Here is a 23,919-nt window from a genome sequence, read left to right as displayed (position 1 = left end):
AAGGAACCCCAATGACTATACAACTTGTAAAACTGCTTGAGCCATGCCATTATCACCCTGATGCCTTCAGATGGAATGTGAAATGTTACGTTCTATCCAACAAATCATTTCCAAATAGAGGAGGAAGCCTTCATGCCTAGGAACAGAGAAAATGGAAAGAGGAGTTTGAGCCTTCATGCCCACGATCAGGGAAAGTGGAAAAAGGAGCTTTAGGGTAAATGTAATATGTTGGGAGTGGTTTCAGCTTCCATGTCATCAAAAAGATGACTTTTTGCCACTCCCCACCCAAAAAAATCCTTCTTTCATTCCTCTGTGGGCTCCTTCTTCAAACCCCCTACTATCCTACGGTAGAGTAGAAGCAGAGGATGTGCCAAGCTTGGCCTTTCTTGATAAGAAAAGACTTTCACACCCCCTCTAGCAATCCTTCTCACTTTCACAATGCCTTTGACAATAAATAAACTCACATAGGAGAAAAAAAAACACCCATCCGATATCACAGAGAACACAACAAGTCCATGCATGATCCTGCTCAAATCTCATCTTCCTTTTTGAGGAAAAAACCACTCTTAGAAAATCAAAAAGGTTTCTTTTCTCTTCTACCAATTAAGTCACCACTCCATTGTATTTATAACCTTTTAACACTTCATTTGGTGATGCTCATTCACATGAAAAATCATCATTTTGGTGTTTTTCAACATGACTGTAGACTCTAGAAGTCATGCCTATCAAATACACTGCATCCTACTAAGGCTCATCTATTGTGAATAATTTTGTTTTGATTTTATTCCTCCTTGATTGGACAAATTATGCTTCAGAATCCATGACAACAAGCAACTTGAGCTCTGATTTCTCAGAGAAATCCATGTTCTCTCATCTCTAACTCAGAAGCTATCCAATCCTTTTATGCCTCTGAAACCATCGTCCTCACTTGTCTAATCAACCTTGACTCGAGAGAAACCTTTAAACTAGTCCCTCAAGAATGAGTCAGAATCTAAGACTTAAAAATTCCTTGTACATATTAGCTTGCCACCACAGTTGTCTCTAGCTCTCATGTTTTTTTAATGTTAGAATTTTTAGGTTGTGAGCTAACGACCAAATAGTTTGTGATTAAGTTTTATGGTTATCTCCATCTCGCGAGGTAAAATGTATGAAGACATGATCAAGCCACAAGCTAGCAACAAGTTGGTTTGGGTTTACATCGTGAGGTCTCTAGCTTTTTGGGTGTTAGTGTTTTATGTTACCAAGCTGGAGATTGTTAATGAAATTGCTTTGGTCGTGAGGTCTCGAGTTGGTCTGATGGCATACATTATAGTTGCAAGCGTTAGCGAGTAACTCATTTCATATAGTTGTCGCTAGCTCGCATGTTTGTTTAATGTTAGCATTTTTAGGTCATGAGCTAGCGACTAGACAGTTTGTGGTTAAGTTTTATGGTTATCGCTAGCTCACAAAGTTAAATGTCTGAAGACCTGATCAAGCCACAAGCTTGCGAGTGAAGTGCTAGTGGTTAAGAGATAAACCATTTTATGTCGGCGAGTACATGACAAGGGTTAAAGTTACCACTATCTCCAAGTCGCTATGGTGATGAGGACTTAACATTTTGTGGTTGAGAATTGGCAAGTGGCAGTTCAATTTCCCTCAGTCGCTAGATCTTGAGGTTATGAAGGCTTAGCATTTTCAGCTTGCGAGTTGGAGATAGAGTCATAAGGGCTTGTTGCTAGGTTGCAAGATTTTCTAATGCGCAGTATTTTAGGCAAAGAGTTGACGACTGTGTGCCACGTGTTTTAATGACTTAATATCTTGAAATCACTAATATATTTTTTATGGTTTGAAAATAGTTTGAAATCGCCAATATTTTATTTTTATGGTTTGAAAATAGGTTAGAAATCGCAAATATTTTTTTTAATAGTTTGAAAATAGGTTGAAATCGCCAATGCAAATATTGTTCTGGTTTTAAAAACATTACAATTCACCCATGCAAATATTTTTTTGGTTTTAAAAACATTACAATTCGCCAAGATTTTTCACAAACTTTGAGCGACCACGGCTAATTCACCAATGGAGATTATTATTTTTTCTCCATAAACCGCAAAATTTTGCCAATAAAATTAAAATTTTCCTCGGCAATTATACAACTTTTGCCAAGTTTTTACACCTTGTCCAAGCGGGGGTTTCTTAAAGTTTTCCCTGATTTGCAAGAATTTTTTTTGAATGTCTTGTTTGGTTTAAGCCCTTCATCATGCCCAGTTTACAAGATATCTTTAGGCGATCCCCAGTAAGGACTCTTCTCCGCATCGCTAGCCCGGTAAAAGTACCCGGTTTTGGGAGACAATTGATATTCCAACATAAGTGAATAGGCAAATTATCATCCACCACTTCAGCATCCAATAAGTAATACCCAATTTTGACTGAGTAATTCCCACTTTTGGCACCACACCAAATCAATTTATCTTCATCCTTGATCAACTTCATGGATCTCCAAATCAACATTTCCTTAAACCAAAGAGCAAGATCTTTTGGTAAGTTTAACTCTCTCAAGTTCTTCCATGACCATTTAATAATACCTTGTAACTATTTCCTTTCCACATTGTTATCCACTTTGCAACCCCAATTTCTCTCAACAGTGTTCCTAATCTCTTGCCAAGACCCATCTTCACCTAAATTAGGATAACCCTCCCACGAGTCAGACCAAAAATTTTCCAGAAAGCCATTACCAATCTTCCAAGAAAGATGATGGAAAATAATCTTTCTACAGTCCAAGAGGAAATTCCAAACAGCTGAGTCTCGACAAGGGTTTCTAATTGTCAAGATTCTATCTACATTTTGCTTGTCTAGATATTTATGTGAAATGATTCTCACCCATTTATTATTCAGATTGACATACATATTCCATACCAATTTTTCTCCCATGGCTATATTAATAAAATTCCCACATCTAATACTTGCACCCCCTACTTTCTAAGACCTACATATCTTTTTTGATTCCATAAGAGATTTTGTCCTTATCATGAGAGTCATTCCAAAAAAAGTTCCTCATTCCTCTTTCTATGATCTTTAGAATCTTGGCCAAAATTTTCAGACACAACATTGAGAATAAACGAATAGCAAAAATAACAAATTTTAGCATGATGATTATGCCTGTTGAATTCAACCACTTTTATTTCCAACCTTCCATTTGACCCAGGCAACTTTCCACCAATTTATTCCAAAGAAAATATTTATTAGCTCCTCAAATAAAGGAATACCCAAAAAAATTCTAGGAATCCTTCGCATTCTAATTCCCATGACTCTAGATATATCTCTTTGAACCTCCATTGTTGTATTAAAATAGTAAAAATTTGGTTTGTGCCAATTTACTATCTATCTTGAAATTTTACTATACTTATCTAGAATCAATCGAATCACTCTTGCTTCTCTCAAAGTAGCTTATCCCAATAAAAATGTGTCATCTACAAATTGTGTGTGTGCTATAGCTTCTGCCCCATGGTCTATATTTTTTTCTTTCCATTTTCTATCCAATCTACATCTATTAGTCACTCTTCCTAGCATCTTTGCCATAATTATAAACAAAAGGGGGACAATGGGTCACCCTACCTAATACCCCTTGAAGTGGAAAAGAAACCTTAAGGAGTTCCATTCACTAACACCAAGAATCATGGGGTTGATATGCGTCTTTTAATCCAATCTATCCAATTTGGATGGAAACCAAAATGTTAAAGCACCTTAAGAAGGAAAGTGTGATTCACACGATGATAAGCTTTCTTAATATCCATTTTAATTAGCATCCTATTTGTCTTAGCTTACCTAATAGAATGAATCACCTCATGGGCTATAATGATCCCTTCTACAATAGATCCATTAGGAGTGAAACCACTTTGTTCTTCCAAAATGATCTCTGAGAGAATAGCTTTCAACCTAATTAGCCATAACTTTTGTAATATTTTATATGTAGTATTGCATAGAGATATTGGAAACAAATCCTCAAATGTTTGTATTTCTTCTTTCCTTGAGATGAGGGCTATCATATTATTATTCAACTCTTTTGATAAGTATCTTTTTTCTCTGGATTCTTTAGCCATTTCCCACAAGTCTACCTTAGTGATATCCCAGAATTTTTTGAAAAATGAGGGATGGAATCTATCTGGACCTGGTGCTTTATCCCCATCCATAGAGAATAAGGCAACATTGACCTCCTCTAATGTGATCTTTTGTATTAGTCTATCATTTTGATTTTCATTGATCAACCTTCGTATGAAGTGGACAACCTAACTTTGTCACCATCCAAATAAGAAGGGTGCTCTACTGCCAGTGAATTACTGAAATATGATACTGCTTCCTTCTTGATATCCACAATATTCATTAAAAGAAATCATTTTTTGTTTCTTATCTCACTAATTTTGTTTCTACTCCTTCTAGCCTTAGCCGATTTTTAAAAGAACCTTGTATTACAATCTCCTTCCTAGAGCCAACACTCCTTGATTTTTGTCTCCAAAAAATTTCCTCCCTTCAAAGATTCTCAACTAGCTATTGATGCAAATCCTTTTCTCTCTGAAAATTTGTTGCCAACATGACCTATCACATAAAAATTCTATTTAACTTGGCCAATTTTGCCACAATCATAATTCTTTTAGACAAGTTGTTCCTAGAATGAATCCTATTCCATTCCTTTAGCTTTTCTTTGACAAACTGCAATTTTTGAGCCATTCTCACTGCTTTTATACCCCATTATATAGGAGCTTCTATCCACCATTTCCCAATGAGACTACTTAAATTCTCATTCCTTAGCAACATCTTCTCAAATTTAAAAGGGAATCTTAATGGAACAGAATCACTCTGTATGTTAAGAGATATAGGAAAGTGATCCAACCTTGTGAAGGGAAGGATGGAGACTTCCCATAATATTCGTAGCATATTCAAATTTTCTAAAAGAAAAAAAGTGGTCTAGCTTCTAAGAAATACATTTGTTTCCACACTATCTATTAGTCCATGTAAAGGTTTTATTCTTAAACTTGGGGTCTATGAGATTGTTATGTGTAATAAAGTTTTTGAGAGCAAGATGAACTATATTGAAACCCCTAGCCCCACCATTGTTCTCCAAGGGATTCCTAATAGAATTAAAATCCCCTCCTAATATCACCATATCATTGTTCAAAGAGCTAAGAAATGTTGAAATTTGAGACTGATGCTCTGCAAAAAGGATTAGAAAATCTGTTTGATGGCAACACACACAAGAGCACAAGAAACAAACGTTAGTGTTAGCAACAAAAGATTATCCTAAACAGGCATATCAAGAGAGATATTAAGCATGAAATAGAAAGCATATAAACATAAAATGAAATAGCTAATCAAGATGCTCATAGTTGCTCCTCCCTTGTTCCTCTCCTCTCCAAGTCCCAAATGAGTGTAGCTCTCAGCAGCTTTTTGCACTATGGATGCTTATGGAGGATTGAGATTTAATACTAAGCTTCAAATATGAAATGAAAAGCTAAATACTATGCTAGAGTAGATAGTGATGCTATGAAAAAGCTCTATGCTAATGCCAGTATAACAACAATACTCTAAAATGCTTCTCCTTTGCTTGAGGAGAAGGGTTCTATTTATAGAAGAAATGGGGAAATGAAGGGTTAAGATTGAATGGTTTAATCAAGGGCCAAGTTTGAAAGTTGGGGATCCATGTGCACAATTGGCACCAATAAAATGGTGACAAGTGTCAACATAGGATTGAGTTGAGAGAAGAGGTTGGAGGCATTAAATGCCTGAGGAGACCTCATGGTTATCTAGAAGGTAAGGGTCAAGCCTAAATTAGGATTACCCACTGGATTAGGAGTTAATGCAAGGATAAACCTTTGTGCAAATGATTAAGAGATAATCATGGTCAAAGCATTAAAGGCTTGATGAGACCCTTGGGTTGGGTAGAGGTTGAGTCAAAACAAATGTTTTAACCATGTGGGAGGGTTGAATTAACCATTAATGGTTATTGGAGACTTTGGGGATTAAGTGGTTGAAGGTTGGAAGCTTTCAAAGGTTATCCAAGACTTTGAGACATTTAGTGGTTGAAGGTTGGAAGCCTTTAATGGTTATCAAAGACTTTTAGGCTTTGAGAAGTGACTCCATTTTGCTTAGGAATGTGACAATAATTAGGGGATGGATTAGGCTAATTAGGAAGGGGTTAGAAGAATCTAGAAGGGGATTAGATTTTGCAAGTGGATTTGGTGGGTGAGGGAAAATAGGATTTTATTTAAAATAAAAATTCATTTATTTCAATAAATGTGTGCAAGTTGTATTTGGATAAATATTCAAATAAATATTAATTTATTTAAATGAGAAAAATGAAGATAAAGCATTTAAAATGCTTGAAGACTTTGAGGGAAACCATTAAAGGCTTGAAGACTTTAAGGAAAACCATTAAAGTCTTAAGAAGACTATAGAAGGAAGCCATCAAGTTTGAAGACTTTAAAGCCATCAAGTTTGACTACTTTAAGGGAAACCATTAAAGGTTTCAAGTGGGTGAGGATAAATAGGATTTTAAATAAATAATTTATTTAAAATAGTTGTGCAACTTGCTTTTGTAGGAAAATACAAGTGGGTGGAGGATAAAGGTGATTTAAATAAATGATTTATTTAAAATAATTGTGCAACTTGCATTTGTAGGAAAATGCAAGTGGGTGGAGGATAAAGGTGATTTAAATAAATGATTTTTTTTATTTAAATGTGAGAGGTGGGATTTTGGGGGTTTTAAATAAATATTAATTTATTTAAATGTGAGAGAAGATTTAATTAAACAAATATGATTTATTTATTTAATTAATGGTCTGAATTTGGTTAAGTGAATTAAATCAAATAAATTGAATAATTTATTTAATTAATAGGAGAAGAGGGTTAAGATGAATTAATTAAATATTAATTTAATTAATTCATTAATTGATGGTTAAATAATCAAATAAATACTAAGTATTCATTTAATTAAGTGGACAGATTTATGTGACTACATTTGCCCCTCTTTGAGACGGTGCGGTTTATCGCGTCGTTTCAAAGAAAGAAAAATAGGTGTGAAGAAATGCCCCATAAAATGTAAATTTAATGGGTGGTATGCCCCCTCGAGAGATGGGCCAATTTTTTTTTGAAAAATCGGGCGATCTCTCGAAAAAGAATGAAAAGTGGAGGGGAGGTAGAATAGAAGAAATTAGAACTAATGATGAAAGAATGGGAGAAAATGGAGTGAATATGAAGAAACAACAAGCCAGTGGGTACCCTGAGGTCATGCAAGAGATACATAGCAGATGTAGTGTGGGGTTTGGATTGATGCTATACAATTGATCAAAATTGGTTGGACAATCTGGTGCAATCGGTTTAATTGCCCCGGTCAAGTCAAAGCGTGACAGTTGATGTCAGTTGGTCACTTGGACATGATAAAGTCTGAGTAAGTGAATCAAAGTGACCTGATGTGACTTAGACAATTGATGTAATTGCCCGATGAAGTCAAGGTATATGAAGAAAAATACTCGTTGAGACGTAGACAATTGATGTAATTGTCCATTGGATTGTGTTTGATTGGTTGATCAATTGATAGTGTGTGCGTGTGATGGATGGTTGTGGGGAATCATGGCAGCCCCGTTGAGACTAGGTCATTATGATAAATGCCTGATGTAGTCTAGGATTACCATGATCGATTACCTGTTGAGACCCGAAGATACTTGATCAGAGTATCTGTTGATAGTCTAGGTGTGTGGGAGTCGATGTATCTTTGCAAATAGAGTAACTTTCTTGACTTATTGGATGACTTAGGATAGGAAACACAATCCCTCCTATTTAGAGATGGATGGTGATGAACGTGGCTTGATTAGGTTGATTGGGACATGATGTAGGGTATGTGATGGTGATTATCGAGATGGGGAGGGTGGGGGGGGGTTCAATGTTAGATAGAAGAAATGGAGGACCTATTACATTCCTATGGAAGAAGAAGAAAATAGAGTATCCATTGTCATTACTATGTATGAATGATATGTAGCTATTTATGAATGTATGGATGGATGGAATGCAACGGAATGCAATATATACAAATGAGATGGAATGACGATCCATGGTGCATTATTTTTCATCATTGAGCTTTAAAATGTTGTAAGAAAATACAAGCAACTTGACATAAAGATTCAAGATGACCAGAGTCTTTCTTACATGGATTTTGATATAGCAAGTTAATACAAGCAACTTGATATAATGGATCAAGTTGACCTGAGTATTGCTTGCGGAACAGACAAGGATTATCACCGTTCATGCATGACTTGGATCGTCCTCCTTGATCTTAGGCTGATCATATCCTGAGACAAGTGCATACCGTACTAAGAAATAAAAACCTTTATCCAAATTGGATGAGGAGGAACCAAAGAATGAGCATTGTACCTGTAAACAAATAGTATATACATAAAGAATAAAAGAATATGGATCCTTGGTAATGGTTCATGCTCATATGGTCGAGGTATACGCTGTAGTCAGCAAGCCGTAGTGATCTATGATTGCATTTGGCATAAGATCACATAGCCTAGTGAACTTCCCACGTAGACACCATTAGTACATGTCCCAGAACTTCATCGGAAATAATGCACAAACGATACAAAACAATGCTGAAAAGATCCCGATATAGATAAACAAATGAATTACTCACAAATCAACCAAGTATTTGACAGCCTAACAGAATTTTCTTGTCAAAGAAAACATCATCTTGTCTTTGTTTTGGTAAGGAAGGATGCATCCTTGTTTTAAAGACAGTTTTGGATTGTTGATGTGGATTGTGTGGTTGTTTGGTAAATGGTCATTGTGTGAGTAGTTTGTCACAATGTTTGTTTTGGTATCTGCATGGATGAGTATGTACAAGGTGTTGCCATGTTTTGGTGTGATTTTCGATGGGTTTTTCGATGTTTTTGGATTTTGAATTGTTTTGAATGTTTTTGGTATTTTTGCGAGATATTTTTGAATGTTTTTGGATTTTTGATGATTGTTTGAATGAAGAACTTAATGAATCATAAGACAATGTAGAATCCACTTCCATCAATAGGTTAAAGGCATTGCCCCCAGTTTTAGACATGACTATGAAAAAGCGGGATGCAAGATGTATGGAGTACTATCATAATTGCAGAGGAATAACAAGCCATGGTTGATGGATGGATGGATGTATGTATGAAGTAGATGTGATCGCCACAAGTCTGAAAGATAATGGAGCCATAGCCTTTACGAGTGGCGCCTGTTTGCCAGGTTTTCACCATCGTTCTTACCCAAGGTGCCACCGGAGTGGTTGTTCACCGTTTGGATGCATGATTTTTAGTTACTTTTTTGAATGTTTTTGTATTTTCTTTAGGAAATTTTCTGAATGTTTTTGATATTTTCTGATATGTAGGGGAGCCTGATGCTCTGTATACCTTAGGTATAAAACCGTTTGAGGTGCATGCTATTGATTGGATCTGCGAGCGGTTCTCCGTTTGATGTAGCCAACTGATATGCCCCGGACCCGAATACAACAGTGACAACATATGGGCCGAGCCAATTTGATTCAAACTTGCCTTGATGTTCTCTATTTGGTTGGTTGCGAGGATTTTCGCGAAGAACAAGATCACCTACCTCAAATGTACGAGGTCTAACTCGGTGATTGTAGCTTCTACTCATGCACTGCTGATAGGCTTTGAGATGGTTGTATGCAGCTTGTCGCTTCTCATCAAGTAGCTCCAAGTCCTGAAGGCGTGAGACTCTGTATGCGTCATCATCGATGAGATTGTGCAATGAAACTCGTAAGGATGGTATCTCGACCTCAATAGGCAAGATAGCTTCTGCACCATAGACCAATGAATAAGGAGTTGCACCTGTAGGGGTTCGAATGCTAGTTCGATATGCCCATAGCGCTGGATTCAATTGAACATGCCAATCACGGCCGGCATCATTGACTGTCTTCTTTAGGATCCCCAATATGTTTTTATTGGATGCTTCGGCCTGACCATTGCCTTGTGGGTAATAGGGAGTGGAAAAGCGGTGTTGGATATGAAATTTCTCACAAAGCTCACAGACATCCTGATTTTTGAAAGGAAGACCATTATCTGTGACAATGGACATGGGCACACCATACCGGCAGATGATGTAATTGAGGATGAATGAGGCGATCTGCTTGCCGGTGACTTGGGTAAGTGGAACAGCTTCGATCCACTTGGTGAAATATTCGGTGGCGGTAATAATGAATTTATGGCCATTGGATGAAGATGGATGGATTTTACCCACAAGATCAAGACCCCATTGACAGAAAGGCCATGGTGTCATGATTGGTTGCAGTTCCTGGGCCGGTGCATGTATCAGGTTGCCGTGAACTTGACATTTCTTGCATTTCCTGACAAAGTAGTAGGAATCCTTTTCCATAGATGGCCAATAATATCCAGCTCGCAAGAGTTTCTTGGCGAGTGATGGACCACTTGAATGAGTCCCGCAAATTCCTTCATGTACCTCTTCCAAAGCCTTTGTTATCTCACCTTGTTCCAGACATCGAAGGAGAGTACCATCAAGACCGCGTCGGTATAGGGTTTCGGCAATAATGGTATATCGAGCAGTTTGGCGAATGAAGGTTTTTCGTTGGTTATTTGATTGGTTAGGAGGAAGGGTGTGATCACGGAGATAGGTGTAGAACTCACCATACCATGGGGATTCTGAACCGACAAGGCGACATATCATCTCGGATTCAGGGATATCATAAGCGGGGATCCAAAGCTGTTCTACCAAGAACTCGTAGCGTGTTGAATTCTGTGGAAGATCTAGTAGAGATGCGATGGTAGCCATGACATCAGCAGCTCGATTCTGATCTCTTGGTATCTGCTCAAAAGTGATAGTAGTAAATGATGTCTTTAGATTCTCCACCATTTGCTTGTATGGCATGAGTTTATCATCTTTGGTCTGATACTCATCTGTTGCTTGTCGAATGACTAGTTGGGAATCGCCATATACTTGCAGTTCTTTTAATTTCCATTGTATGGCTAATCTGAGTCCTGTGATCAAGGCCTCATACTCTGCTATGTTGTTTGTGCATGGAAATGTGAGCCTGTAAGACTTCGGGATGCTATCACCTTGAGGTGTGATAAACAGAATGCCTGCCCCCGAGCCGTGCCTAGTGTATGAACCATCAAAGTATAATTTCCATGACTGTGCTTCTGTAATCATGAATATCTCTTCATCTGGAAAATTGGAAATGAGAGGATGATCGCCTATGAGAGGTGCATCAGCCAACTGATCTGCAATGACTTGACCTTTGATAGCTTTACGGTCCACATACTCAATGTCAAATTCACTTAGAATCATTACCCATTTGGCCAAGCGACCTGTCAATGCTGCTTTGCTGAGTAAATACTTGAGTGGATCAATCTTTGCAATGAGTTGTACCTTGTGTGTTAATAGATAGTGCCGCAATTTAGTGGCTGCCAGGATTACTGCTAGGCAAGCTCGCTCAATAGGTGTGTAATTGAGTTCATAGCCAACCAGTGTACGAGAGATGTAGTATACAACACACTCTTTGCCTTCTGCATTATGTTGTGCCAGTAATACACCTAATGCTGTACTTGTCGCTGAGATATAAAGTAACAACGGTCTACTTGGATCTGGTGGCATCAACAATGGTGGATTCATGAGATAGTCTTTAAGCGCCTGAAATGCTTGCTGGCATCGGGCATCCCACTGAAAGCGGATGTTCTTGTGTAGCAGGTGTGTGAAGGGGTGACACTTATCAGCCAATTGTGCAATGAATCTGCGGATGGATTGAAGCCGTCCTTGTAGTGTCCTTAGCTGACTGATATTCCTTGGAGGTGGCATGTCCATGATTGCCTTAACCTTTGCTGGATCGACCTCAATACCTTTGCTTGAGACAATGTATCCTAGAAGCTTCCCGGAGGTCACTCCGAAGACACATTTCTTTGGGTTGAGTCGAACATGGTATTGTTCCAGTCTATCAAAGATTTTATCTAAGATGTGAAGATGTCCTTCTCTAGTAAGTGATTTTGCTAGTAAATCATCCACATAATCTTCCATCATAGTATGCATCATGTCATGGAAGATGGTGGTCATTGCTCTTTGATAGGTCGCTCCTGCATTCTTTAGACCAAAAGGCATTACATTCCAGCAGTATGTGCCCCATGGACATGTGAAGGCTGTCTTATGTTGGTCCTCTGGTGCGATCTTTATCTGATTGTATCCTGAAAAGCCATCCATGAGTGAAAGCATGGCATGTCCTGCTGTCAGGTCCACTATGATGTCGATATTTGGTAGGGGGAAGTCATCCTTAGGACAAGCTTTATTTAGATCTCGGAAGTCGGTACAAATGCGGATGCCCCCTTTTGGTTTGCCAACTGGCACAATATTGGAGATCCATTCCGCATAATCAATTGGTCTAATGAAACCAACATCCAGGAGTTTCTTGAGTTCTATTTTGACTAGCACGGCAATCTGAGGATGCATCTTACGAAGCTTCTGCTTGACAGGTTTGGCTCCTTTTGCTACTGTGAGATGATGCATGACTAAATCAGGATCAAGCCCAGGCATGTCTGCATATGACCATGCGAAGTTGATCTGACGCTGTTGGAAGAACTCTATAAATTGAGGTTGTTCCTCTGGAGTGAGAAGAGATGCCAGATGTATGATATGAGGGTTTTCAGGAGTCCCCACATTGTATTCTTTGGTCTCCTCAATGAGGATCGTTGATCGTTCCTGTTGTGTATTAGCAGGGAGAATGTCAAACCCTTCATCCTCAGGCGCCTCAGAGAGGTTTTCACCGTTGGATACGCTCTTTCTTTTTACTTTTGTTGGATCAAACAGTGCCACAGTGTGGTTTTCACTGGAAGATCCATGTTTTAATGTTATATTTTTGCAGCTGAAGGGTTTGGCATCCGCTCCGAAGTATGCTGTGCTATTAAGTTCAATGGCGAATCCAGCTTTGTGATCCCCGCTTGGTAGATTATCCCTTAATTCCAAAAAGTCAATGATAGCCTCATCGTTTTGGAAGAGGTCAAGACATGGGGGATTTGGTTGGTTCCATTCGATGAGTTCAGGGTGGATAATGGGCATTACCTCATCGATTAAGTTAAGTGCGGGAGATGTATCAGTGAGGGTTAAGACAGTGTGGTGAAGGTCGTTGATGGTACTCTCCCTGTCAGAATCAGGCGTAGGATGAGACGTAGGGTCTGTGGAAGATGTTTCCAGCTCAGGTACCCAAGTGGTCTTTATCTGTGCTTCTCCGTAAACAGGGATGTCTTTGCGGGGTGGAGGTGGTGATGTGTCTTCCTCATCTGAAGTGTTAAGTTGCACTGAATCAAATTCCCACTCATGTGAGTCGGTCTCTGAATCACTCTCCAGCATCCGATTGCTATACCATACTGGGATGTCGCTGGAGTTGAATACTGCAGGTGTGATTGGTTTATGTACCTTTGTGGTGATCGGTGCTGCAGGAACCATGATGGGGTTTAAAGGATTTGTTACTGGAAGTATTGGTAATGGTGACTCAGTGGCTTCTGCTGGAATTACTGGTGCCATATATGTTGCAGCGGGTTCTGATACAGTTGCTGCTGCTATTGGTGTTATTGATGGGATTACTGGTTCGTTTGGTGGGATGATTGGCATTGTAGATGGTTGTGGTGGGTTTGTGAGCCTCGATGGGGCAGTGGGGATAGTGTTTGATGGTGCTTTGATTATGAAAGGTGTCCTCTTTGCAGTAGGTGGGCAAAATGGTTTGCTAGGTTTTCCTTTGAATCTGAGTTTAGGAAGGATCTCTTTTTCAAAACCTAGGCCTGTATTACCTTTGGGCTTGAATTCTGGTAGCAGCGGTTCGTGTCGTCCTTGTTTGCAGTATCCCAAAGCACTCTGACCATCATATCCCATTCTTTGCATAATGAGGAGGCCTTTGCCATATTGTTCCGTAGGAAGTGTAACTTGCGGTTTGTCAGTGGTGATGGGATCTTTATAGATCCAGTCCGCCAGGTCCTCATCTTGTGTCTCTTCCTCTTGACTCTTTCCAAGAATGAAAGGCGTTAAGGCACATGCTGGCATGATTAGTGGTTGCCGGAGCAACTGCTGTGGTTTACCATGTGTTCTAGGAGAAGTGGGCATTTGTCCCACACAAAAGAGCTGACTCAAGTTGTATTCTCCAGGACCTTCCTCTGCTACTTTCATTTTAAGCTTTTCTTGCTTGGGTATAGGGGTGTTTGAACTGGCAAGAGAGGCGGGATTTACATATGATGTGGAGGAAATGGCTTCCCTATTATTAGGAACAGTAATCTCTGGTTGATGGCTGATATTATGGCAAAAAGCAAAGGGATTTGCATCGCCCAGGATTGTGATCTCTACACCGTTATGTGGGAACTTGATACATTGATGGTAGGTAGATGGAACGGCTTGCATGGCATGTATCCAAGGTCTTCCTAATAATAGATTATATGGCAGAGGAAGGTCCAGAACCTGACAAATTATGTGTTTTACCACAGGGCCCACTCGGATTGGTAGCACCACCGCTCCTTTGGATGAACGCTCTGCATCATCATAGGCCTTGATGGTGATCTTCTTGCGAGGATCCACTGATTCTACTGCATAGCCCAATGCTGTGACCAACTGTAGTGTGCAAATGTTTAGGCCTGCTCCATTATCAATCAAGACTCGCTTGATCCTGTGTTGGTTGACAAAGCCTTCAATGTGGAGTGAGGCGTTATGAGGTTGCTGGAAGGAAGAGTTATCACTTTCGGAAAAAGTGAGACAAGGTGATGACTTTAGACTTCCAACCATGGCTTGAAATTGGTCCGTGTTCAGGTTTGCAGGGACTGACGCCTCTTGGAGTGCTTGATCCAAGATTGTTTTATGAGAGGGTGACAGACGCAAAAGCTCCAAGATGGATATAAGCGCAGGGGTTTTGTCTAATTGTTCCACAAGATTGTACTGCTTTGGGATGGAGGTGGTGCCTTGTGGAGCTGCCTTGATGGTAACTTTGCCACGACGCGTAACAACATTGCAATTTGAGGTGGGATTTTTGAAGGTTATGGTTGCAATTTGTTCACTGGCATCATACAGGTGATTTACAGTGTAGTTATACGCAGCCTGCGTATAATCAGTGGTATCAGTGCCTCGCCGGGAAGTGGAAGGACCCCTTTGATCTTGTGATGGAAGTGGATTCTTAAACATTAAATGATCATTATTTGTCATTTTTGGATCATGTCCTTCAATCTCAATTTCTCCTCGATCAATAAGATCTTGAATGAGATCTTTCAATCGATGACAATTACTTGTCTTGTGTCCTCGTCCTTGATGGAACTCACAATGTTCAGTATCTCTCCACCATGCTGGTTTGACCTGAGGCTCATAGTTGGATAGCTTAGGTAGAGTGATCAAATTCTGAGAAAGGAGTTGTCGCAACACTGTTTCAATGGGTTCCCCTAAGGGAGTGTATGTACGTTTTTGTTTTTGTGGACGAGGTCTTGGTTCATCCTGAGATGTGATGCGACCTTGATTAGGAGGACCATGTGTATTATTTTGAGGTGGAGGATTTTGTCCTGCAAACCGAACCATAGGTTGTGCATTTTGGACAGTCCTGGCATCCACAACCCCATCGTTGACGATATTCTTATTCTTGTTCCAGAAGTTTGGTTTATCACTATTGAATCGCGGGCGAGGACCATCTTTTGGTTCATTAAAGATTTTGATGAGTCCTTTCTTGATGAGTGCCCTTTCACATTTTATACCTTTGGTGATCATATCGTTAAAGGAGTCTGTGTCTTTGACATCCAGGTGAAATTCCATTTCTTCGTTTAAGTTGGAAATGAAAATTTCCACTAGTTCTTGTTCAGGTAACTGAAGAGAACGTCTGCTAGACATTTGGCGCCATCGTTGCAGGAATACTGAGAATAATTCACCTGGTTTTTGTTTGGTGTTGCATAGATCAGCCATGGTGATGTCGCGTTCAATATTATAAGAGTAATGAGATAGGAACTTCTGGATGAGTTCCTCAAATGTTCTAATGCCACCTGGAAGTCGGGAAAACCATGATGTGGTTGTTCCTCCCAAGCTTTGGGGAAAAAGGCGCATTAGGTATGTGTCCTCATAAGCTACTTCAAGACAAGCAGAATGAAATTCTCGGACATGATCACGGGGATCCCCCTTTCCTCTATATTTTTCAAATTTGGGTGTTTCAAACCCGCGTGGAAAGGGTGGCATATAAAGATTCCTATCAAATGGATAGGGACAGATGTCGTTAAGTGAAAATTGATTGGTCTTAACACCACTATGAAGTTGTTGGGCGAGATTCGCGACTTGTTGCCGCAACATCTCCATTTCATTTGGAGGAGGAGGTGGTGGGTTACCTCGAGGGATGTTATATCTGATGGGATCTCTACGCCTTTCCTCCTCATGACGACTTTGTCTTTCTGATGCTTGTCTTAATTGGGCAAGATCAAAGTCTGAGGGGAGTTTGGCTCCTTCTTGAGCAAGTCTTAAGAAGTGAGCATCCGCATTGCTCCTGAGAATTTCATCAAATAATCTGTTAAAGTGAGGGTTATGCTGAACCCTTTCGATTGTTGAAGGAGTGGGACTACTTGGGTTTTCATCATTTACATTTCCTCCAAGTGCTTCTTGAAATTCATTGAGGTTGTCCTCTTCTTCCTCAATTTCTATTTCTCGTTGCCTTGATCGCGATCGGGTTTGAGCCATTTTGTTTGCAAGTTTGTTTTGAAGTTGATTGAAGATGATGATGAGTTGGTGATGAAATGAAAGATTGATGGTTGGTGGATTGTAGATCTCTAGCACTCTAAAGGTAAATGTAACCAGAATTCTTTCTTTGAATTGCTTGTTTGTTTTGATGAGTTTGGATGTGATAAGGTGTAGAGAAATCTGAGATGTGTTACAGATTTTGACTACCTAGTAATGAGAGGATTCACTCATGAACTAGTTTTAACCTGCGTAGATGTGTCTCTTAGGATGAGCTTATCCTAGATGTAGAAACAATCTAAAAGTGATGTGATGTGTTTGATTTCAAGCAATATCTAAAAAGGAATCGTGGGACAAGAACCTCTTAATGTTTTGAGAGTTGGGATGGATTGATGATGAAGTGATGATGTATGAGTGGGATGATGGATGAAAATGTTTTCAACTTTCAATAAAAACTTTGTGTCACAAATGGGACAAACTCTTCTTCTTCCCTTTCAGACGTTGGTGGCACTTCTCGAGCTGTGTTGTAGGTGATACAGATGTTTGGGAAGAAATTGGGATTAATCTTTCCTCCTTGATTTTTGTGATAACTCAGAGCTCTATATTGCATAAAAGCTCTGCGGTTCAATGATTCTGAATCAAACTCGTTTGTTTTACCTTGAAGGTATAGACGCATGCGATGTAGAAAGACTCTATGGGAGACAAAGATTTGTCGATTGATATAGAAGAATTTCCTCCTTTTGATTAAAGCCTTTGAGCTTAGTGGTCTCCTTTTCAAGGTGATATTCTGATGACACTTCTTCTTTCGCAAGATGTGAAGAATGGTCATAAATTTTTGATTCTTTGTTTGTTTGTACCTTGTTTTTGATGTTTTTGGTTGTGTTGACAGATGTTGGATGAATACTTTGTTTTTGGGATTGATTTTCTGATTTTTCTTTGACAAGAAAACAAAGCAAGCACACAAACACAAGAATGTTGCCTCAAAAGGCACAAATGAGTATGGGTCTAGATCAACCCAATCCTTGGACTTGTTTTTGACCCTTCCTTTAGATTTATTTTAAGGTGTAATTCCAAAGCCTGAAGTCGGCTCAATTTGCACTAGGTCTGTAAAACGAACACACTTCAAACACTCTTTATCCCTAAGGTCAAATGGCCAGTTGTGATAAATTTAGCCCACATCTTGATATTTCTTCGACTTTGGTACTACATACCTTATCAATCCCGCCGTGGCAGGTAAGGATGTGATATACTAAGTCTTGCACGAGCATAACAAATAGATGATCCCTATGATGGGGGAGTCACCACTTTTATCAAGCCACAAGTGACCTTTCAAAAAGCTATGTTTCTACTCAAGGAAATATGTATGGTGAGTATCTTGGGAGCAAAACCATCTATGCTCTTGCACTAAATTATACCTCAAATATCCTCAATCAATAGAACGGGTGGGCTACTACTTAAAGGTGTTTAGTCATGTTCGATGGCTTTGGACATAAGTTCATTCTGCAGTGACTCACTTAAGAGCCTTGTAACTGGTGGTGGGGCCCATTTGTCCTTTCGGCCAGTTACACTGTAGGAACAGCTATACCCAAGGCTACAGCTTTCGCTCTCACCTGATTTCTATAGCGGCTCGAAGGATTTACCGCTCGAGGTCGTTCCCAAGAGTATCGATCCCTTGGCAGGCCTCTCTTAAAAAGATAAAATGTGAGTGTTACTAACACTTTTCTCTTGCACCTAGGACCACGAAAGCCAAGGGAGAGGATAGTGTGTGTTAGAAGTAGGACCACTCGACCAACTCTTTGCACAAGTGTGCCAAGCACGAAAAACACCTGTTCTTTTTAATCTATCATTGCAATGTGATCTAACTATTTGGAGATGTTGCTCCAACAATCATGGTGTTCTTTTTAATTTTCAAAGGCAATTGTTTGAGTAAACTAGAATTTGAAAATCCTGGTCAACTTAATGAAAAACACGTTTGCATGAAGTAAAATTGCTTTGAAAATGAGACAAGTTGATTGTAAATTTTATTTGCACCAAAAATGGAAGTGTGGATTGTGAGTTTTATCTTGATGCAAGAAATAAAATTTGCCTTGTTGATTTTAAGCACCAAAACGAAGTTTGTTTCCTAACTTGCAAAAAAAATAAAGTTGTTTTTGTATAAGTTTGTGGTTCTTTTTACCTTTGAACAATGAAATTCTTTTTAAGAGCCCCAAACAAATGTGTGATTCTTTTTTAAAAGCCCAAATTTGAAATGTGAAGTTAATTTTAAACCAAAATAAAAAGTGAATTCATTTTTAAAACCAACTTCAAAAACAAGTTAGTAAAAAATATAAATCTACTCTTTAATCTAATTTAAATCTGCACAAAAGAGAAAAATAGTTAGTAAAATCTGCCTATTTGGTGGGCTTCTACAAGCCTAAATTTTTTTTTTTTATTTTGGTTACAAGGTGATTTGTACAACGTTTTGTTACAATAGCGCTAGTCTGCGTTTGAACAGAGGCACTATTTAACACAAACGTATTAAAAGAAAGGGAAAGACAGAGAAGGGAAAAGCACTGAAACAGGGGGAATAGCGCCAAAATAATGCCAAACGCACCAAAACAGTGTCAAAATCGCAACCTGTGTGACATTTTCAACATTCAAACATGTTATTGGTTAAAAAAAAAAAAAAAAATGATCTTTTTGGTGTTTGGATTTCACGTCAGGTTCACCAAATGATGCTCTGCAAAAAGGATTAGAAAATCTGTTTGATGGCAACACACACAAGAGCACAAGAAACAAACGTTAGTGTTAGCAACAAAAGATTATCCTAAACAGGCATATCAAGAGAGATATTAAGCATGAAATAGAAAGCATATAAACATAAAATGAAATAGCTAATCAAGATGCTCATAGTTGCTCCTCCCTTGTTCCTCTCCTCTCCAAGTCCCAAATGAGTGTAGCTCTCAGCAGCTTTTTGCACTATGGATGCTTATGGAGGATTGAGATTTAATACTAAGCTTCAAATATGAAATGAAAAGCTAAATACTATGCTAGAGTAGATAGTGATGCTATGAAAAAGCTCTATGCTAATGCCAGTATAACAACAATACTCTAAAATGCTTCTCCTTTGCTTGAGGAGAAGGGTTCTATTTATAGAAGAAATGGGGAAATGAAGGGTTAAGATTGAATGGTTTAATCAAGGGCCAAGTTTGAAAGTTGGGGATCCATGTGCACAATTGGCACCAATAAAATGGTGACAAGTGTCAACATAGGATTGAGTTGAGAGAAGAGGTTGGAGGCATTAAATGCCTGAGGAGACCTCATGGTTATCTAGAAGGTAAGGGTCAAGCCTAAATTAGGATTACCCACTGGATTAGGAGTTAATGCAAGGATAAACCTTTGTGCAAATGATTAAGAGATAATCATGGTCAAAGCATTAAAGGCTTGATGAGACCCTTGGGTTGGGTAGAGGTTGAGTCAAAACAAATGTTTTAACCATGTGGGAGGGTTGAATTAACCATTAATGGTTATTGGAGACTTTGGGGATTAAGTGGTTGAAGGTTGGAAGCTTTCAAAGGTTATCCAAGACTTTGAGACATTTAGTGGTTGAAGGTTGGAAGCCTTTAATGGTTATCAAAGACTTTTAGGCTTTGAGAAGTGACTCCATTTTGCTTAGGAATGTGACAATAATTAGGGGATGGATTAGGCTAATTAGGAAGGGGTTAGAAGAATCTAGAAGGGGATTAGATTTTGCAAGTGGATTTGGTGGGTGAGGGAAAATAGGATTTTATTTAAAATAAAAATTCATTTATTTCAATAAATGTGTGCAAGTTGTATTTGGATAAATATTCAAATAAATATTAATTTATTTAAATGAGAAAAATGAAGATAAAGCATTTAAAATGCTTGAAGACTTTGAGGGAAACCATTAAAGGCTTGAAGACTTTAAGGAAAACCATTAAAGTCTTAAGAAGACTATAGAAGGAAGCCATCAAGTTTGAAGACTTTAAAGCCATCAAGTTTGACTACTTTAAGGGAAACCATTAAAGGTTTCAAGTGGGTGAGGATAAATAGGATTTTAAATAAATAATTTATTTAAAATAGTTGTGCAACTTGCTTTTGTAGGAAAATACAAGTGGGTGGAGGATAAAGGTGATTTAAATAAATGATTTATTTAAAATAATTGTGCAACTTGCATTTGTAGGAAAATGCAAGTGGGTGGAGGATAAAGGTGATTTAAATAAATGATTTTTTTTATTTAAATGTGAGAGGTGGGATTTTGGGGGTTTTAAATAAATATTAATTTATTTAAATGTGAGAGAAGATTTAATTAAACAAATATGATTTATTTATTTAATTAATGGTCTGAATTTGGTTAAGTGAATTAAATCAAATAAATTGAATAATTTATTTAATTAATAGGAGAAGAGGGTTAAGATGAATTAATTAAATATTAATTTAATTAATTCATTAATTGATGGTTAAATAATCAAATAAATACTAAGTATTCATTTAATTAAGTGGACAGATTTATGTGACTACAGAGACCATACCTCTTTTTTTTCTCCTCTTGTTGTTGGACCATAAATATTGATAAGGATGAAAGCCCTCATATCAACAAAGGCATTGATTTTGACTGCCAGCCAAAATTTGTTCCGAAAAAGCATCTCCTCTTTAATCATCTATGATGTCCACATAATACCCAGTCCTCCCAAAGCTCCTTCAGCCTCAAAAAAGTATCCTTGCCAATAAGGCCATGCCTTATCAAACTATTTGGCATCATCTCCTTTTAGCTTAGTTTCCTGGAACATTATAATTTATGGCTTTGCCTGATTAACACCCCTTTTGATCAAGAGTCTTTTGTTAAGGGCATTGCAACCCCTGACATTCCATGAAAGTACATTCACTACTCTCTGAGAAGGGAGACATCCTTCCCAGATCTAAGATTCCTTTTAAATTTGGCACTTCCTCCAATAAGTAACAATTCTCTCTTTGATTCTTTACCCCTACTCTTTATTTCACCAATAAAAGGCTTGGCTACCATTAAGTTTGTTTGTTTGATAGTCCTTTTCTTGATTATGTCCTCCTCTTTATCTTCATCAAAAGGGTCCTCCTCTTCCTGTTCTAGATGACCTAGATCCTCAAAACCAAGTCTCCTAGGGGATTTACCTTTCATTGCAGTTTTGAAGCTTTCATCACATGGTGATGTAGAATCATCTATATTATCCTCCTTCCCCTCTTCAATCTCTTTCCTACTTATTTTCAAAGGATATTCTCTCTGATAGACTTTACTAGGTGTCAAAATGGGTTGGTCTCCTCCATTGTTGATACATTCTATAGGACAAAAAATAGGGGTTTACCCAATTTTTGATGCATCAATGACTAAGCTTGTATTGTTTGTCCTTTTCAAGTTGTGCATTTGAATGTTTTAACTCATGTAGTTGCTACCATAGCTATTGTCTGAGGGATAAAGATCTCCTTGTTCGTATCAATTGATTCTGCCAAAAGGGCATGTCGCTTCCTCTCTTCCATCTTCCTGTCCTTGGTATTTGTTTTGAATATTATTCTCTTTGTGCACTCTTGTAGGGAGTGGTTCCTTATTTTTATCCATCTCTCTAGGGCTCTTATGAGTTTCAATATTGTCTGAAAGCTCTTCATGGCCAATGTTAAGGGAACAATCTCTATTCTTGAACCCATCGTCTCCAACCTTTTGTCTCCCTTTCACACCTCTTAAACATTCTTCTAATTTATGGCCATCCTACTTACATATTTTGCAACTATCCATGATTGTTTTGACTTCTAACTTTTGCACCCAAATACCTTCATTAGTTATTAGCTCAATCTCTTGCGGCAATGGAGATATGGGTCTCCACAAGATACAAATCCTCGTATACATGTTTGAGTCAATAGAATACATAGACTCATCTGATTTTAGGTATCTCCCTAGCTTGTTAGCAATTTATTGTAATGTTTCCTCCTCCCAATAATCTTGAGGAAAATTGTAAAGCCTAATCAAGATGAGAACTTCTTCAATTTTTGCTTTGTATGGTTCAAAGTTTGGCTCCCATTTTTTTTTATATAAACTCACATTCCTCCCATCATGTATGGAACCCCTTTAAAATATCCTCCTTATTTCTAGCATCTCTGCAAGTGACAAGAAAAAATCCATTTGTAAGGGATCTAATAGTACACCCTTTACCCCAGAATTCCTCACACCACCACAGGACTTTTGGAAGAGCCACCGCTGCCCCACCCATTTAATGAAAATCCCTTTAAAGTATTCACTACATACTTCCATTCCTCATCTTTGATGTGTAAAGATACTCTTGTTCTCCTAGCCTCTATCTAAATATTCCTAGGTTTGGTAGCCTCTTTTATTGTATCCTTTATCGGTCTCCATAGTTTTTTTATTATTTTGCTCACATTCTCTTTTTTTCTTGACAACATCTTTGAAACTCTCCATCTTCTTGGTGGTGATCATTTCCTTTTGGGATTTTTCGGGCACTTCATCCATCTTCTGAAATAGCTAGATCGAGGAAACTAATCCTCTCAAACCTTTTGTGGTGCTTTGCATGGAAGTGAACACCCCTTCTGTAAACCTCTACCTCTACCCTAAAAAAATGACCATTGTGGTATTCAGATTTGAGCTTCCATCCACATCCTTAACATTTGGTGAATTTCTACATTTAATGAGCATGTAATTAACAATTTATTAGAGGGTTAGAGTTGTTGTTGTAGTTTGAAAGTTGTTGATTGTGCTAGATTTAGTTTGACAGACAGAAAATTTAATTTGATCTTGATTCATAAGAATCTATTAGTTCTCTTATAGGAAATAAAAATCACGTAATATTATTTAACATTGTATATATAAAAAGAGATAATTTTAGTTTCTTCATTTGTGTAGTTTATGCATATCTAATTATTTTAACATAATAATTTGAATGCTTGTTGGATATATGCATTCTATATTTTGCATGTTCTATACCCTACCATATTTGGTTTTACCCAAGGTTTAGATTCAAATATGAAAGGACCATATTTGGTTTTATCCAAGGTTTAGATTCAAATATGAAATGGCCATATTTGGTTTTACCCAAGGTTTAGATTCAAATATGAAATGAGACAAGGAATGTTGAATTTTTTTGTGATATTATAACGAATTTGTTGTCTCATTTCTTATACCCATTATTTTGTAAGATTAATAGGAAATTTTCGTATAAAATACTTGTACACATAAATTATGGT

The sequence above is a fragment of the Cryptomeria japonica genome, chromosome 11, assembly GCF_030272615.1.
Source record: "Cryptomeria japonica chromosome 11, Sugi_1.0, whole genome shotgun sequence".
Taxonomy (NCBI): Eukaryota; Viridiplantae; Streptophyta; class Pinopsida; order Cupressales; family Cupressaceae; genus Cryptomeria; species Cryptomeria japonica.
This window is presented reverse-complemented; position numbering follows the sequence as displayed.